The sequence below is a fragment of the Eurosta solidaginis genome, chromosome 3, assembly GCF_040869045.1.
Source record: "Eurosta solidaginis isolate ZX-2024a chromosome 3, ASM4086904v1, whole genome shotgun sequence".
NCBI classification, from domain to species: domain Eukaryota; kingdom Metazoa; phylum Arthropoda; class Insecta; order Diptera; family Tephritidae; genus Eurosta; species Eurosta solidaginis.
The window spans coordinates 147,124,723-147,141,903 of record NC_090321.1 but is presented as its reverse complement, the minus strand read 5'-3'; the positions used below and the strand labels follow the sequence as shown (position 1 = coordinate 147,141,903).

At 38.6% G+C, this 17,181-nt stretch overlaps 1 protein-coding gene across 1 annotated transcript in view; it reads right to left on the bottom strand.

The window, feature by feature from the left end:
• LOC137244344 (protein transport protein Sec24C-like) overlaps window positions 1–15,938 on the bottom strand; it is a 64,762-nt gene extending 48,824 nt beyond the window's left edge. Inside the window, exon 1 of the mRNA XM_067773230.1 lies at window positions 15,485–15,938. The gene's annotated coding sequence lies outside the window, so the exon portion shown is untranslated. The remainder of the gene's footprint in view (window positions 1–15,484) is intronic.
• Between the last annotated feature and the right edge of the window lie 1,243 nt (window positions 15,939–17,181).

Here is a 17,181-nt window from a genome sequence, read left to right as displayed (position 1 = left end):
GTCAACGCGGTGACTAAGAAGGACTCATACCCCCTTCCTCATATCAACGGCTTATTGAGCAGACTAAAGGATACGCATTTTATTGAAGGACGCGTTCTTCCAGATCAAATTGACAGAGTCCTCCAAGGAAAAAACAGCATTCGCAGTTCCGGGGAGGCCTCTGTACCACTTCAATGTAATGCCATTTGGTCTGTGCAACGGACCGCAGACTATGAGTAGGCTGATGGACAAGGCAATCCTTTCGCGTTTGCGAGAGAACGTCTATGTCTATCTGGAAGACCTGATGGTATGCAGCACTAATTTTGAAGACCACCTGAAATTGCTGGCGGAAGAGGCAAAGTGCTTAACCCGATCCCTAAATCCCCTCGGCAAGTGCGTAGGTTTGTGGGCATGGCGAATTGGTACAGGGCGTTTATTACCAATTTTGCTGACTTGGCAGGTCCCTTGACGGACTGTCTCCGTAAGTCATCAGGCCCGTTCAAGCTTACCCCTGAAGCTATAGAGGCCTTCGAAAAACTAAAAGTAGCTTTGAGTTCCGCTCCTGTCTTGGCCCAACCTGATTTTTCTCGAGAATTTGTAATCCAATGCGACGCGTCTAAAATAGGTGTTGGCGGAGTGTTGTTCCAGGTCGATGTCGAGGGCGCTGAGCATCCAATCGCATTTGTGTCGAAAAAGCTGAATAATGCTCAACGCAATTTACCATGTAGGTAACCGAGCTGGAATGTCTCGCCGCCATAATCAGCGTGAAGCGTTTCCGACCCTATGTTGAGGGATTACCGTTTCGGATTATCACTGACCACTCCAGTCTCAAGTGGTTAATGACACAAAAGGACTTGAGCGGGAGGTTGGCGAGGTGGTCGCTCTTACTGCAAAGATACGATTTTAAGATGGAACATCGTAAGGGCACCCTGAATGTAGTACCTGATGCGCTTTCGCGGTTTGATGCGGATGAGTTAACTTTCACCACCACACCCGGGGAAATAGATTTAGTCTCTCCCGAATTCAGAAGTAACGAATATTTAAACCTGATTCGGACCATCACCGAAAATGAGGAATCGCTTCCCGATTTACGAGTGGTGGACGGGGTAATTTTCAAAAGAGTTAAATTTCGTAAGGGAGTGGAAGGGGAAGAAGACTCGCTGTGGCGATTATGGTTGCCAAAAGGGTTGACTGAGGAAGCAGTGAGACTAGCACATGACGCTAACCGGAGTTACCATGGAGGGTGGCAGAAAACCTTAGAACGTGTTAGGCAGAAGTACTTCTGGCCGCAGCAGGCTAAGGACGTCAGGGACTACGTCCAGCGTTGTGACACCTGTATAGCTGTAAAACCCACTAATCAGCAGTCGAGACCGCCTATAGAGAATACCGCATCCGAGAGGCCATTTCAGCGATTATATTGCGATTTCCTAGGGCCATATCCGAGATCTAAGCGGCGAAATCAATTTCTCTTCATAGTACTAGACCATTTTTCAAAATACGTTTGGCTAAAGCCCATGCAGAGAGCCACCACTGTTAACCTTATAAATTACTTCGCTTCCGAAATTTTTCCAGCTGTAGGGGTCCCTCAATTTATTCACAGTGACAATGGCAAGCAGTTTATCTCGAAGGAAATGAACTAATTTTTTGCAAATTATGGAGTGACGCACGTGAGGACGGGGTTATATTCTCCCCAAGCAAACGCATCCGAGCGTGTTAATAGAGAAATTGTTTCGAAGATTAGGATTTTCCTGAAAGATAAACCTGGCCATACCGATTGCGATAAGCATATACCTGAGATTTTATCAGTTTTGAGAAGTGATTTTCATACGGCGATTCAGTGTTCTCCATACTTTGCATTATATGGCCAAAATATGGTCCAACATGCCTCAACGTACAACAGTTTAGATAAACTCGGCAGCCTTCGGGAAGACCAGGTTACGGTAGTAAGCAGAGCTGACAAGTTGACTAATATTCGTGAGCAGATCCGTAGAAATTTAGATCGGGCCAAGGATAGGGGAGTAACCACCTATAACAAGCGCTCTAGGCAAGTCAACTATAAGGAAGGTCAGGAAGTTTTTCGGAAAAACTTTGCCTTAAGTAACTTCAAACAGGGCATTAACGCCAAATTCCTACCAAAATACCTGAAGTGTTGCGTGCTTCGAAAAATAGGCAATGCACTGTATGATCTCGAAGACCTAAACGGGAAATTGATAGGTCGCTTTCACGCTTCGGACATTCGTCCGCAATGAACCAGAAAGAACGTTTCTTTTCCAAATTACAATTTGATTTTTTTATATCTACCTACCAATCGGACTTTTTTTGTCTGGGCGTTTTGGCGGTCGGGGACATCTCGCCCAGTATTCTCCCCGAGCACTGACCTCATAGGATGTTCGCACGCGTACTCACCGAGGACCGTGAACACCCTGGCAGTCCACGCTTAGGTCGGACTAGCCTTTCGGAGTTTGGACGATTCTCCATATCAAAATGTCTACACTTTTTTTTGTCTTGCCTTTCTGTGGGGGCGATAACCACTATAAATGTCTAATTGCCGCAAAGCCCTTTTAAACTAGGAAACAGAATTAATTCCCGATTTGACTAAACTTTTTGTTGATGGACCTATGTTGCCCGGCTAGCTTCGTAGTAGGACTTTGAGACTCTTATCTCAGGGGTGAGTCGTGCCCCACGTTGATTGGCATCGGAGGTTCCCGGTAGAGGCTCCCCACAGATGAACTGGTTTCCTGTTCGCTTCATCGTCAGGTCTTCCAAGCGAAGCAGGTTTGTTATGGTCCACTTGGGGGATTCAACCTTGGAACGTACCAGTTGGCTAGTGATAGGGAAAAAGGTAGGATTCACCCTCACTCATGTCTGCCTGGGGTGGTTAAAACAAAATTTTGTTAGTTTCGTGCGGGTGGCATCGCCAAAAATTCCCATGACATTGCCGAACTTTCAATAACACCTGGTTCAATGGTGTAGGTGGCTCATCTCATCAGCTGATTTGATTCGTTTCGTTGTACTGACTTAGAGATTGTCAAAAGGAGATGGAAAGCGCAAAATGTAAACAACACATTGGCAATTATTTAACGCGTGGTGATCAATTGTTAGCTAATTAAACGCACAAATTTCCCACAACAGACAAAAGTTGCGAAATTGTACGCTTTCTGTACATTCCTTTCGCCTAACATCAACGCGAAGATTTTGACAGCCTGGGAAAAAAAAGTATGTGTTGCGGTAGAGATGAGCCAACCATTTGGTCGAACCATACAATAATGGCAGTCACAGTTAGATAAAAACGGAGCCTTTCCATGGCGCAGCCGCAATAAGAAGTGGCATTTTTTTTCTCTCTTTATCGGCTTGGTAGGCCATTTTGAATGATTATAAAGTTAATGGCAAGCGTCGGTGATGGTTGAAAAAAAAAGAAAACTTTTCAAAGAAGAAGTGAAGTATCTAAACGAAATTTGTGCCAATTTTGGTCATCGTCAAGTGATTGGAAGGAAACTAAATTTCTCGTAGAAAGGTTATTTCAATCGTTGTAATCAGGTAATAATTTTAGCTTAGAACGAAAATTGTAATTTGGCAGGGCACACGCCACATCGCAAAAACTGAGGTAATGATTATGTTTCTATTTCATAAAAGGCGTCCCCAAATGCTACGTGGACGGCGAAAGTAAACCGATTCAATAGTAGAGGACCTGCTGTACATTATACACCCACGACTGAACCATTTGAACGCGACGAGTTTCTGGTGAAGTGGAACCTGTGCAAAATATACCACTGCCTTTAATTGATACACCTGAATCGCATGAAGGGAATAGGGCGGAGGAGCTATTATTAAGGATTTTCATGAGCTTCAACGATTGAAGCATTGTGGTCGCGAGTGGTTGCGAGCAACACGCTGACACTATAAAGCGGATTCCTAGACCGCATACTTCACCACCAAAGAAATAAATTGCTAATAATCCGAAATAATTGTGCAATTCATTTGGTGTATGCTATATAACTAAGGTGTAATTTTATTTTGGAGATTTAACAGTGCTCGCTAGTTGTATGATTGCTTTTTAAATGAATGTTTCGAGATGTGTATTCAACACAAAATTCTGGGTGTTTAACATATTAACTGCATGGGATAACTCCATTCATAGTGTAACCAAAATGGCTCCGAGGAACTTATTACATAAAGATATAACTAATAACAAAACAAAGAGATACTGTCGAAGGCGTGGGGGGATATTAAACATAATTGAGGAAAATTAATGGTGAAGCTGAGAAGCGCCAAACACTAAATCGTAACGTAGCCAAGACACCTTATATTCGACGCTAAGTTTGCCACCACCACCAATAACGTCAACACCGCGCGCCAAGGCCGCGCGCCATAACCACCAACAGTACCAACCCAGCGCGCCAATACCGCGCGCCACCGCTACCAACAGCGTCAACACCGCGCGCCATAACTACCAACAGTACCAGCCCAGCGCGCCAATACCGCGCGCCACCGCTACCAACAGTACCAACCCAGTGCGCCAATACCGCGCGCCACAACCACCAACAGCGTTAACACCGCGCGCCAAGGCCGCGCGCCACAACCACCAACAGCGACGACTTCATCAGCAAAAACAATATCACCAGTAACTACGCCGGCAGAGGCCCACGGTACGTACTCTTGCCGGCTATGTAAGTACCAGTCACCGGGTGAGTCGCCGCCAAGTAGTTAGTAGCATATATATATCTTGCAAATTAAAATAAGCCGAAAAAGGAAGTCAGGAATAGACCACTATAATAATTGAGTGGACTTAAGCATTTAATTAAATTTGTTCTTTTTTGTGTGAATTTTAATACTTAAGGCGAGATTTCCGTAAAATTTTTTGTTTTCCCAAGCATTAGATTTTCGGTAATGGCTTCGACATGGTTTGAGGATTTTAATTTTCTGGAATTTAATGAAGTTTTTTTTTTGAACACTGTCGAACTTCCAATAAAATAAATGAGGGGAGATAATCGGAAGCTTTGGTATTACTTTTCAATGCTATTTTCGTACCCACGGCTGTAAACAATTCAACTTGCTTTCTATTCAATTTAATGAATTTATGACAAATTTTTGAAATAACACCATTTAAAATATACATCCATTTAAAATATACATAAATGTATGTATATGCAAAATCGTAGAAAGGGAAGTACATCAAATTATATGAACTGCATTTAATCTTTTTGCATAAGAATTTATTCTTCACACACTACGTACGTATATGACGCCTAGGGCGTGTTCATTTGAATATACTTAAATTATAAGGAAGCGCACTTTTGAAAGGCGAACACTATTGCCGTTGACGCCCAATAAGTATTGAAATTTTTCCGCTATCTAGTTATGAAAATATAAGCGTAAATATTTACGGTATACCGAATTTGAAAATCTCGGATTATTAAATTTTAAACCAAAGTAAATATAATTAAAGAATGGATGTCAAACGCTGAAGCATGATAATTATATTAGTACGTAAATATACATGAACTTTAAACGTAACTTAGTAATAAAACGCGTAGCTAAATGCTGTAAAAAGGCGTAAGGAACGTTGATGAGCTTAAAGTCTATAGCACTTGCGTTATACGCATATAGACCGATATGCATACATACATGAAATTACACACCTTAAAACTGCCTTTGTTCACATGCATTCATCTATACAAACCGTATTATATATGTAATTCAAAGACAGGATGTTTCCGAGTAATTCTTCAACTAAAAATGTTGCTTTAGCTGTTATGTTACAACATTCAAAACTGATTATGGAAGATTAATTTGTACATTTTTTTTTGTTATCGATAGCTTTTAGTTTTTTGGGAATATATATTATTATCTAACGTTTTAAGTGGATCCAAGTTAGGTTTAAATTTAATTAAAAGAAAGGAATACAAATAACTAAGAGAAAAAAAAAACTGAATTATGATGAAAGATCATAAGTTAACTTGAAAACATTATTAGAAAGAAATATGCGATAAAATAATGATAAAAATAAAATAATAAATAAAAATAAAAACCAAAATAAAACAAAAAAAAGTTTTTCAAAGAAAAGGTTTAAAAATTAATAATAAATTAATAAAAATAGAAATACTTCACCTTAAAATTGAAACCAGAGATTTTCTAGCTTCAGCCCAGTTAGGTACAGCTCATACATACAATTTCAAAAAAAAGAATGCACATATTTTTCGCTTTTAATCCTTATTATATATATCTATTATTTGATAGGGTAAGATATTTGGCTTCATTTATATCGGCATATATATGTACAAATTTTATTATCTATTTTTGGCTGAGGGGAAAAATGTAAATGCAAGCGTTGGAGGAGAAGCAAAGAAGAACAGAAAAACAAAATCTTTAACTTTTACCGATTGTCGTTTTGAATGACTAATTCGCAGTCATGAATAGTTTGTTTTGAGACTTCGAAAATTTTTTGTAAGACAACTTTGGTTTATAAAAGCTGAAACCGTAATAGGAAAAAATTTTATAATTAAAAATTATAAATTAGCACACGTTTTTTCTCTTTTTGTTTTATAATTAAACTTTCATTTATAACTAGATACACTTCATATGACTACGTCAAAACTTACACTAAATAAAAAAAAAAATTTTTTATAAAGTTAGTTAGTCTTAGTATATATATTGCCTAAGTCTTCATTGAAATGAATTATAAATATATAAGTATTAAAAATGGGAAATCTGGCGACGCCATTTATTTAGAAAGCACTTAGGGAAACAGGTAAGGGGCCATCGAAATTTTAGGTGCGTCGGTGGCCATGGATTTTGAGGGTGGGATAAGCACCGGGCGTCGCAACACCACCCGCGGCGCCCCCTATATATATTCGGCCCTTTTCTTCTTTATTTTAATTTTTCAGCTTTTTTTTATTATTTGATTTTCAGAGTGGTAACCGGTCGCTTCCGGTTCGGTATTTTTTTTCTCGTTATTTTTTTTTTGAATTTGAATTTAAATTTTTGAATGTTAACGGTCTGTCCGTGACATCCGGTTCGCCCGGATGTTGTTTTATTTTGAATTATAAGCGTTTTGAGTCGTCTCTGCGCTTCTGTCAGTTTATTTTAAATTTGACAGCTGCTAGTTTGATAGGCATGATAGGAACTTTTTATGGCGCAGGAACAGTAAGGTTGGCAAGGACCCGCCCCAGCCGACAATGACTAGCCACTGTGCACCACCACATCATGCCGACCGCCTTCCTTACTGCTTCCATCGTAAATGCGATTCCATAACAAATTTGTTAATTAAAATTGTCCAAAATATATGGATTTTAAAGAGAGATGTAATTAAGTGCTCATTTGAAAGTAAATAAGGATATTTCTTTGTAATTTCGCAATAAAAATTTTACACAGTTTTCGTTACCAGCTACTAAACTTTTCTTGGACCTAAGAAGTACAACAGTGCCAAATAGCATCCACACAAAAATGAACAAGAACAAGCATTTTATCAGGTGAGCGTGGTCGTGTATGTGCGTGCTGCTACATATCCTACTTGTAGACCTGTACTATGGATATAACTTACATGTATTTATGATGAAAAGCAATGTTTGTAAAACGTATTTGCAATAATTGCAAAATGTCAGGAACAGTGTTGCCATATTTCATTTAAATAGTGTCTTATTTTGTTTTTTGGTGCATTAATTCGCGTATTTTTTTTTTATTATTATTATTTTTTTTTTCAATTATGATTTTGGGAGTTTAGGATGGGTATATGAAATGTGGTGGACGGTACTAGCATCTTTGATACACCAGCGGTTTGCAGGTGATACGAGTGTTTGATAATAGTACAGATGTTTTTTCTGTTTTTCTTTTCAAATTTTTAAACAGTTTATTTCAAAAAGTTACTTTTGCTTTGGTTAAAAAGTCTGCAATCTGATCTTATTTGGATCAAACCCCTGGAAAGCTTGTTCAAAGCTGGTACACTCTGTAAAAATGTTTAGTCCTGTGCGAGCGTATTCTAGAAGTCTACACTCAAAGGTTTTGTGGATATAGTTGTTGATGTGTCCACATGCACATACGTTAGAATCTGTTATGCCGACTTTTTGTAAGTAAGCACCGTCATACGTGCATCCCACGAGAACTCTGTTTAGAGTTTTTATTTGTTTAGGCGTTAAATTGAAATTGCGAAACCATTTTTTATTTGGTCTGTTAGGAAAAAGCGTGGAGAAAAGGATTTGTTTGTCTCTGGCGCAATTTATGATTCCTTCGTACCATGTGTCCATTTTTTGATTTTTTATGATTCTAAGGGCTTCTTCTTTAGATAATTTGACTAGTTTTATGTTATCACAGCTTAGTGCGTTTTTTGCGAGTGTGTCTGCCTTTTCATTCCCTATAATGCCTTTATGACTGGGGGTCCAGATTATGTCTACTTTGTCGAAGTTTGTCTCCTGTATAAGTTCATGTATTTTCAAGATGTAACAGTTTTGTGTGCGATCTTTGGAGAGGAGTTGGTACGCCCCCAGGCTATTTGTAAAGATTGCGATGTTCCTGTATTGTCTGTTTTAATGCCATATATATCGCTACAATTTCTCCAAAGCATGAATAGGATTTAAGATTGAGTTTGAAGAATGATTCGACTTCGTCAGTGTGGTTATATATTCCACAGCCTGTGGCTGTGGTGCCAACAGATGCATCTGTGAAAAATATGCTGTAGTTGTACGTTACGTAATGGTTTAGAATGCTGGCATATATAGATTTTATTGTGCTTGAGGGCAGGTTAGACTTTTTGCGGGTAGTGTTGATGTTGTTACTCTGGGGTTGGGAGAGAGTACAGATGTGTCTACCATTTCAAGTCTGTCGAAAATTTCTTTGTATTCGTTGTATGTTTGGCTATAGCTAGATTTAACGTTAGGCTTATTCGCTAGAAGTTGCATGAAATTGGGGTCTCGAGAGACAATGTTTATTATTTCTTTAGCCGTGAGCCATTTTCTCCTCTCAGTAGGTGGGAGTTCATTTTAAATTGCATATATAAGTGGCACTGGGGTTGCGGGGGTTAGGCCTCATCCTCTCCGAAGGCAGCTGTTTTGGAACGTTTGAATTTTTTTGTTTGTAATATGGCTTGTTTGTAATATGGCTTTATAGTAGTTTAGTGCTACTTGAGGGTGCAGCCCGGACTTGATGGACGTTATTGATGTAAAGAGGTTAAAGTTTTTCCTGGATTGCTTTATTACATCATCATAGTGTTCACTAACATCTAGGGATGCACTTATGCTTCGTCCTAGAAATTTAATTACTCGTACCTGTTGAAGGGATCTATTTTGATATGTGATCTCAAAGATGGATTTGGAACTTTGGTTTAAGGCCATGACATTAGTTTTGTCCGGGTTGAACGATAAGTTTAGTTGTTGACAACAGCTTGCGAACTCATTGAGTTTAGCTTGCAGGTTTTCTGAAGCTTGTTCAAGGTTGTGGTGGAACGACATTATAATGAAATCGTCAGCGAATTAGAACAGTTTGGTGTTGGAATCTTCAATGGTGTGTAGGTTTTTAGTATATATATTGAAAAGCCAGGGAGACAGACAGCTTCCCTGTGGAAGTCCGTCGCTAGTTGTGATTTTTTCTTTTCCTAACTGAAGATTCCTAAAGGCCAGAAAGTTTGTGATCCAACAGATATATTGATCGTGGATGTTGGTTTGTTCCAGAATGGTTTTAAGTTGTTTAATGCTAACGCAGTTGTACGCGTTGCTGATGTCGGTTGAGCAGATGAGGACTTTAAGACCTCTACTTTTGAGTATTGCAGCTTCGTGCAAGAGGTAATTAATACAGACAGTTGCGGATTTGTTTTCCGATAGGCAAAGGTGTGCTTAGGGAGTATTTGATCTTCTTCTAGTAGGTTGGAAATTCTGTCTTTAATGCATAGATTTATGCATTTGATAAAGACGGGTATGAGGGCTATGGGCCTGAAGTTGTTCAGATCACTTAGATCCTTTCCTTTCTTAGGGATCGGGACTATCTTGGTGGTACGCCACTTTTCAGGGATGTTGTTTGTTAGGAAAACGTTATTAAGTACTGTTCTGATGTTGTTGAGTGTTGGATCCGGTAAGGCTCTCAACATGGCATATGTTATCCCGTCAACTCCACCGGCAGATTTCTTTTTCAGCAGAAAGGATTTTAGTTCATCAAAGCTGATTGCAAGCGAATTTTCTGGGATTGTTTCACTATTGATTGGCATTGTTTCGGAGATGGGTACTTGGTCCTTTAGGATTTGTAGGTAATCCTTGTCATTGTCTGGGGACCATTCAAATATGTTCGAGTTTTTGAAATCTCCTCTCAATGCCTTTACAAATCTCCAGGAATCTTTTGTTGTGGGATTTTCATTTAGTTCTTTAATTTTTAATTCGAAGCTTTCAGCTTTGGCTTTTTTGACATCTTTTTAAGCTCCTTTTTGGTGTCCTGAAGAATTAGAAAATTTTCCGGGGAGGGTTGACGCTTAACTTTTTGATAGGCAATTTTAAAGAATCGATAACTTTTTGCCACGGTTTCGTTCCACCAGACTTTGGGGGATTTATTTTCTTTGATGACATGCGTTGCAGCTTTAATTTCCTGGTTAAATTTTTGGTGGATTTCGTCAATGTTCGGTTCTATTTCCATGTGTTTGAGATTTTCCATGAGCTTTTTTTTGGAGCGGAACTTTATGCCGGACATTGTGATTGCGATATTTTCAATGATAATTGGAAAGTGGTGACTTCCGCCCAACCTGACATTGTCTACTTTCCACTTAAAGGGTATGCTGCAGTTGGAAAACGATAGGTCTAGAACTGATCCTGTGTTTGAAGTTAAGTCTGTTTGGAACGTGGGCGAACCGTCATTTAGACATAAAAAGTTATGATCGTCTATTATGTTATGTAGGTTATTGCATCTGCATGTTTGTGTTGAGTCTCCCCAGATCCTAGCTCTGGCATTGTAATCGCCGAGTATTAGTAAATTTTCCTGGTTGTCGAGAAAGGAAAGGAGTCTGCCCATTTCTGCTTTGAATGGCTCTATTAAAATCGAATGTGGGAAGTAAACTGCACATATAACTAAATTTGGTTTGAGGTTGTTGGTGCAGACAATAAGTATGTCGTTGTCAGTACGGTAGCTGATTTAATGAAATTTGATTGTTTTTTTTACTATTATGGCGACGCCCCCATATCCGTCATTTCTATTTTTTTCCAGAATATTATAATTATTATTATAATTTCTATGTGGTTGTTCATGATTTGAATAGACCTCGCTCAAGCAGGCTATCTCTATTTCGTTGTGATTGAGATAATATTCTACTGTATTAATGTTTGCATTAAGGGATTAACTGTTGTATTGCATAATTTTCATTGCGCCAGTCATGATGTCCTAATTTAGTGGGACTACAGTCCCTGTTTGTATAGCTATAATGTCCTCGTTTAGTGCATTGGCATGAAATTTTTCTTTCAGTTTGGTCAGTTTATCTAAGGCCCCTCCTAGATGTTCCCTAACCCCCTCCTTTTGTAAAATTTCCAGTAGCTCGTGAAACAGTCTTTTTATTTCTGTAACCCTTCCCCTAAGGTATTCTGGTGTATTGTAGACTGGTTCCGTTTGTATCTTTTCCCTATGTTCGTTGGACGGTCTTTTGCTTTTTCCCTCCGCGCTACCTCTTAATGCAATGGTGCTGTATCTGAATTTGGTAAGTTTCCTGTTTATTGTTCGGTCCCTGTCTTTCGTGGTGTTGTTTGTGTCCGGGAGTTTCTGAAATTCCTCGTTGTCGATTGCTAGGATATCAAAGCGGTTGGGCCTATACGCGAAGTACGTATCCAGAGTTTCACGCCTAGACATTTTTAAGACGTTTTTCACCCAGTTTATGGTTTGTTCTTTCTGCCATGCTAAGCATTTTGCCTTGTCAGTTGAAATATGTTCTGTGCTTGCACAGAGAATGCATTTTTTGCCGCACGTATCTTCGTTACATTCCGGGAGGCCGCAGTTGATGCACCTCTCTTTGGATTTGCAGGACTTTTTGATGTGGGCAAGCCTGCCGCACTTTAGGCATTGACGCAGGGGAGGGATATAAAAATCGACTGGGAGTCTTACGTAGTCTAAAACTATCGCCTTTGGTATGTCTTTACCAATGAAACCTAGCTTAACTGTTTTGGTACTTGTCAGGGTGTTGTCTTCATGATTTTTCCGCATAAACCGCCTAACCGAATTTATTGGCACTGAAGATTGTGCATGAAGTTTTATTTCATTATCATCGTAATTTGTAGGAATGCCCCCTAACCTTAGCGTTTAAAAGAAATTTGTTGGCTGCGGCTGCGCTTTTGAACAGAATTGTGTATAGAGTTTTACCTAAGGCATAAATAAGGTCAATGTCTCTTATTTTCATGTGCTTTAGAATGTTAAAAAGATTTAAGCCATTTGTCGATTTTTCATTTGTCATTTCTGCGCACGCAGTTGAGTCAACAAGCACAAAAAAGGTACCTGTATATTCAAAAATGGTTTCCGCGGCTGTATTTCCCTGTTCTGCGCATGAATGTGTATTTGTGTTTTCGTTTTGTCTAGGTCCGTTGTTCGTGTCACCTATGTCTGTATCTGCACTTTTTGGTTTTGTATTTTGTGTACCGTTATTAATGGTGGCAGCCATTGTGTCAGTACTTTTCTCCTCTGGCTTTTTTTTAACCTCACTATTTTTTTCGTTGGATGCTAAGGAGGCTTTTACTGAAGTAAAATCCTGCATCTTAACGGTCTGATCATTTTTGTTTCCCTTTCCATTTTTGTTTTGTTAGTTTTTGTTTTCATCGATACAAAATTGTCTTTTCCCGGTGACGCCGTCGTTTTGGAAAACGAGGACGCCGCTTCGGGTTTACTTTTTCTTGAGTTAAAATTTAGCATAATGGAAATGGAGCCAAGTAAATGATGTCCTAGTCCACCAGCTAAGCTCAGTTTGGGTTGGGCCAAATAGATAACTCACCTGAGGTTGCATTGCACGAAATTTTGATGCAATTAACACATAAAAAAGGCGAAATTACTTTTTTACTTTTTTTTTCCACGTGCACTTTTGTGCTATTCTAGCACAATCATTGCCAAAGGGCGTTAATTGTTTCTTTAAGCATGTATGCAGCTTGTATAAAAAAAAATTTTTCTTTTTTTCCTGATTTAAAAATTGGAAAAGGCACTCTAGTGCTTTTTTATTTGACCACTTCGATTTTAGCGCGCAGACACGTCCACTCACATTTGGGATTAGGGAAGGAATGTCGTCGCTTTTTTCGTTGTTGCAATTAAACAAACGAAAATAAATGAAGGTGGTGAATAGTGTTGCCAGCTCCGCAATAATATCTTCTTATCTTGGTAGAACATTATAAGGTGGTGGCACGTCGACATAAATGCAAGCAAACCTACACTATCAATGTATTTTGTTTGTGTAAAACACTTTTATTAATTTGTAGTCTAATATTATTTGGAGTGCTGCGCAGAAGGGTGTACTACGCAGAAGGACATCACCGTGCCGGTAGCCACGGTTATACCACACACCCGGACTTGGCATGGCGTAGCCCAGGGTTGTTTTTTATAAACGCGGCCGAAGGCAGCTTATGCAGAAAGGTGTTCTACGCAAAATTACCGTTGGAATCAGCATAAAAATCTCTATAAAGTCCGATTTTTTTTTTTTTTGACAAATGTATGTATTCTGAAATTGTTCCAATTAAATACATTAATTTCAAATAATTCAGAGAATTACAAAACAAAATACATTGATAGTGTATGTTTGTTTGCATTTATGTCGACGTGCCATCACCTTATAATGTTCTACCAAGATAAAAAGATATTGTTGCGGAGCTGGCAACACTATTCACCACCTTCATTTGTTTTCGTTTGTTTAATTGCAACAACGAAAAAAGCGACAATAGTACCGACATGGCTGAACGATACAAGGTGGCAGCATGGAACAGCTGATTATAAACTTTTTTATTTGATTTGATACAACAACTTCCGGCGCAGTACGATTTTGACATTTGTCCATCGAATTTACAAAAACAAAGTACATGGGATTTTTATTTTTGTAGGTATGTCACCATGCTGCGACCTTGTATCGTTCCGCTATGAGTACCGACGTGTTTTCCGCGAATAACTTTTAAACGAGATAAGAAATATAGTTTCTGCTTTAGGATTCTGAATCTTGACGCAAATACGCGTCTTTTGATATCGCTATCGACATGTGCGACCCGAATTTTAAGTGCAGGACTTAAGTTGAAATTTTACTAAATTTGAAAATTAATAAGCTTATACTTCATAAACTAAGAGTTTCCTAGAGTTGCGGATGATAATTTTGTGATTTTTAGGACCCCCGCCACCCCTCGAAAAAAAAAGATGGAAAATCGTGGCACCTTATTCAAAATATTCCCCATTTTTTTCGAGATTCTTATATTTGAAAGTTCCAGGGGTTGGCTATACGTTAAGGGACCAATTGGTTTTATTCGTAAACCAAAGGGGTTTTACCTTTGTAATTTTGCACGTAGGTTCCCAGGGAGTTCCCCAACGAGAATCAGTGAGTGATTTTTCATTGTTATTAACAATTTACTAGTAATTAGTTCTTAAAGTTCCCAGCATTGTTTACTATAAGTTTACAATGGTCTCCAGTTGATGTATCACAACAAATAAAAAAAGTTTAAAATCAGCTAGTGATGGAACGATATTTCGCTATTGGTGATTGCATTGCCGCTATTGATAAATTGCTAATAGCTACCCTGCAAAAATTGTTGGATTACGTGTTCCATTTTCTTCATGTTGGAGTACTCTAACAATACTCCTTTGCAATGCGTTTGCGGTCCACCATCAGCCGATCATTGCTCGTTTTTTAACGACCGTGATCACTACACGATGACGATCGAACAGAGTTGCCAAAAGTAAAATATTGCAAACAAATAACTGATAATAAAATTTTACTATGGCAACTCTGAAAAAATGCAACAGCGCACTGGTTTTATGTATACATACTATAGTATAGAGAAATATTAGTTTCTTTATTCACGCAAATGCTCAATAACATAAGAATATTCGTAGTGAAAAATATAAAAGTTGTATTGCCCCTCTTCATTTACTTTCATTTTAAATTAAATTTACTCCGATAATTCTTTTTGACACAATTCTTCTTTAGTACTTTGGCATATGATCGTCTGGGGGTGCTCCATGGAGTACTACAGTGAAAGTACTTTGGAAAGTACTATCACGTATGTACTCTATGGAATACTCACAAACAAAGCGAGAGTGGGATCACCTACTCCTCTCCTAGGACATCGCAGTGTTAATTGGAGCATATTTTTTGTATGAATACAGATTAGTTTTGGAACACTCCTATGCTCCCAAAGGAGTATTCCTTACATTATTTATGGAGTACTCGCGTTTTTTGAAGTATACTTCACACCCATTCTTGATGTAAACACTTTTCATATACATATTATTGGAGATTTTTCTAGACGAACTATCAATAAAACACGTGCCTTCCCTGCAAAAATCGTTGGACCATGTGTTCCACTGGAGTACTTACCATTCTACTCCACTGTAATGCAGCCATGGACCAACTCATGTTTCTACACGAACATGTTGTAAGCCGATCATTGCTCGTTTTTAACGATTATAATCACTACACGATGTTTACTGGACTGTGGGTACTCCATGGATTACTCTGATGTACTGCGGAGCTGGAGTATATGGTCCGGTCCTAGGACATCGCAATGTTAATTGGACCATATTTTTTGTATGAATTGTGGTTAATTTTGGAACACTCGCTTGGTCCATGGCGAGTAGTCCATACATGCATGCATGGATTACTCGCGATTTTTGCAGGGTACTCCTCTCCTAGGACATCACAATGTTAATTGGAGCACATTTTTTGTATGAATACAGAATAGATTTGGAGCAGTCCTATACTCCCAAAGGAGTATTCCTTACGTTATTTATAGAGTACTCGCGTTTTTTGAAGGGTAGTCGTATATTTTTAAGTTCACCAATTACGACAGCAATCTGATTCCACGACACCTTTGAATATTCTTGATCTGAAAAAAAAGTAAACCTAATATCAATTTCTACTAAGCTTTAAGTTGTAGATTATTCAAATAATTGGAGTTTTTTCTAAAGCTTAAAATTATTTTCTGCTTGCTTAGAAAAGATTTCAATTGGAAAACAAAAACCAATTAAGCGAGTTTATTTATCATTAAAGTACTTACTTCTTTTTTATATGAACTGTATTAATATAAGTTCCAATTTCATGTACATATATAATAATATTGAAAATAATAATTATTGAAAATTCAATTTTTTTGGTTCATATTTGATTCATATGGCTGCTCCAAGTAAAGTAAATCGGAAGGTAAAATTCAAGTTATATGGCGGTTATATAAATGGTAAAATTTGTTGTCAAAAGATTGGAAAATGAAGAGTGAAATGACCGAAGAAATGACCGCAATTTGAGGAGCATTGTGACGTGTGTGAGCAGAACAGTGCTATGCTCATATCCTATAAGTGGGAGCGGAATGCACGATCACATTAATAGGAACGAAACGGAAAATTTGGTCACAAAAGTGGATCGCCCTATGCAAAAATGACTATGAATATAACCGGTGCAGAAAGTCACAATTACCGTAAAATGACTAGTCAAATTACGTGGAGCGTTTTTGTAAGGATGTACTTTACAAAAGTAAATTCGATGGACCAATGTCAAAATCGTACTGGGCCGGAAGTTTATGTATCAAATCAAATAAAAAAAAGTTTATAATCGGCTGTCCGGTGCTGCCATCTTGTATCGTTCTGCCATGCCCTCTAGCCTGTAGCAAACTGCTGATATAAAAAAAAAATAAATGTAAGGCGCGATAACCTCCGAAGAGATCTAAGGCCGAGCTTCTCTTCCAATTTGCGTCGTGCTCCTCTTGATTTTTCCCTACAAATTGGCCGGACGGGACCTACATGTTTTATGCCGACTCCGAACGGCATCTGCAAGGCAGATGAGTTTTCACTGAGAGCTTTTCATGGCAGAAATACAATCGGAGCGCTTGCCAGACACTGCCGAGGGGCGACCCCGCTTAGAAAAATTTTCTTCTAATTGAAAAATCTTATTTCTAAAATTTTGATGTTGCTTTGCCCGGGAGTTGAACCCAGGGCATACGGTGTGATAGGCGGAGCACGCTACCATCACACCACGGTGGCCGCCAAACTGCTGATATGCTTTTTTCAAAAGTCTAGAACAGA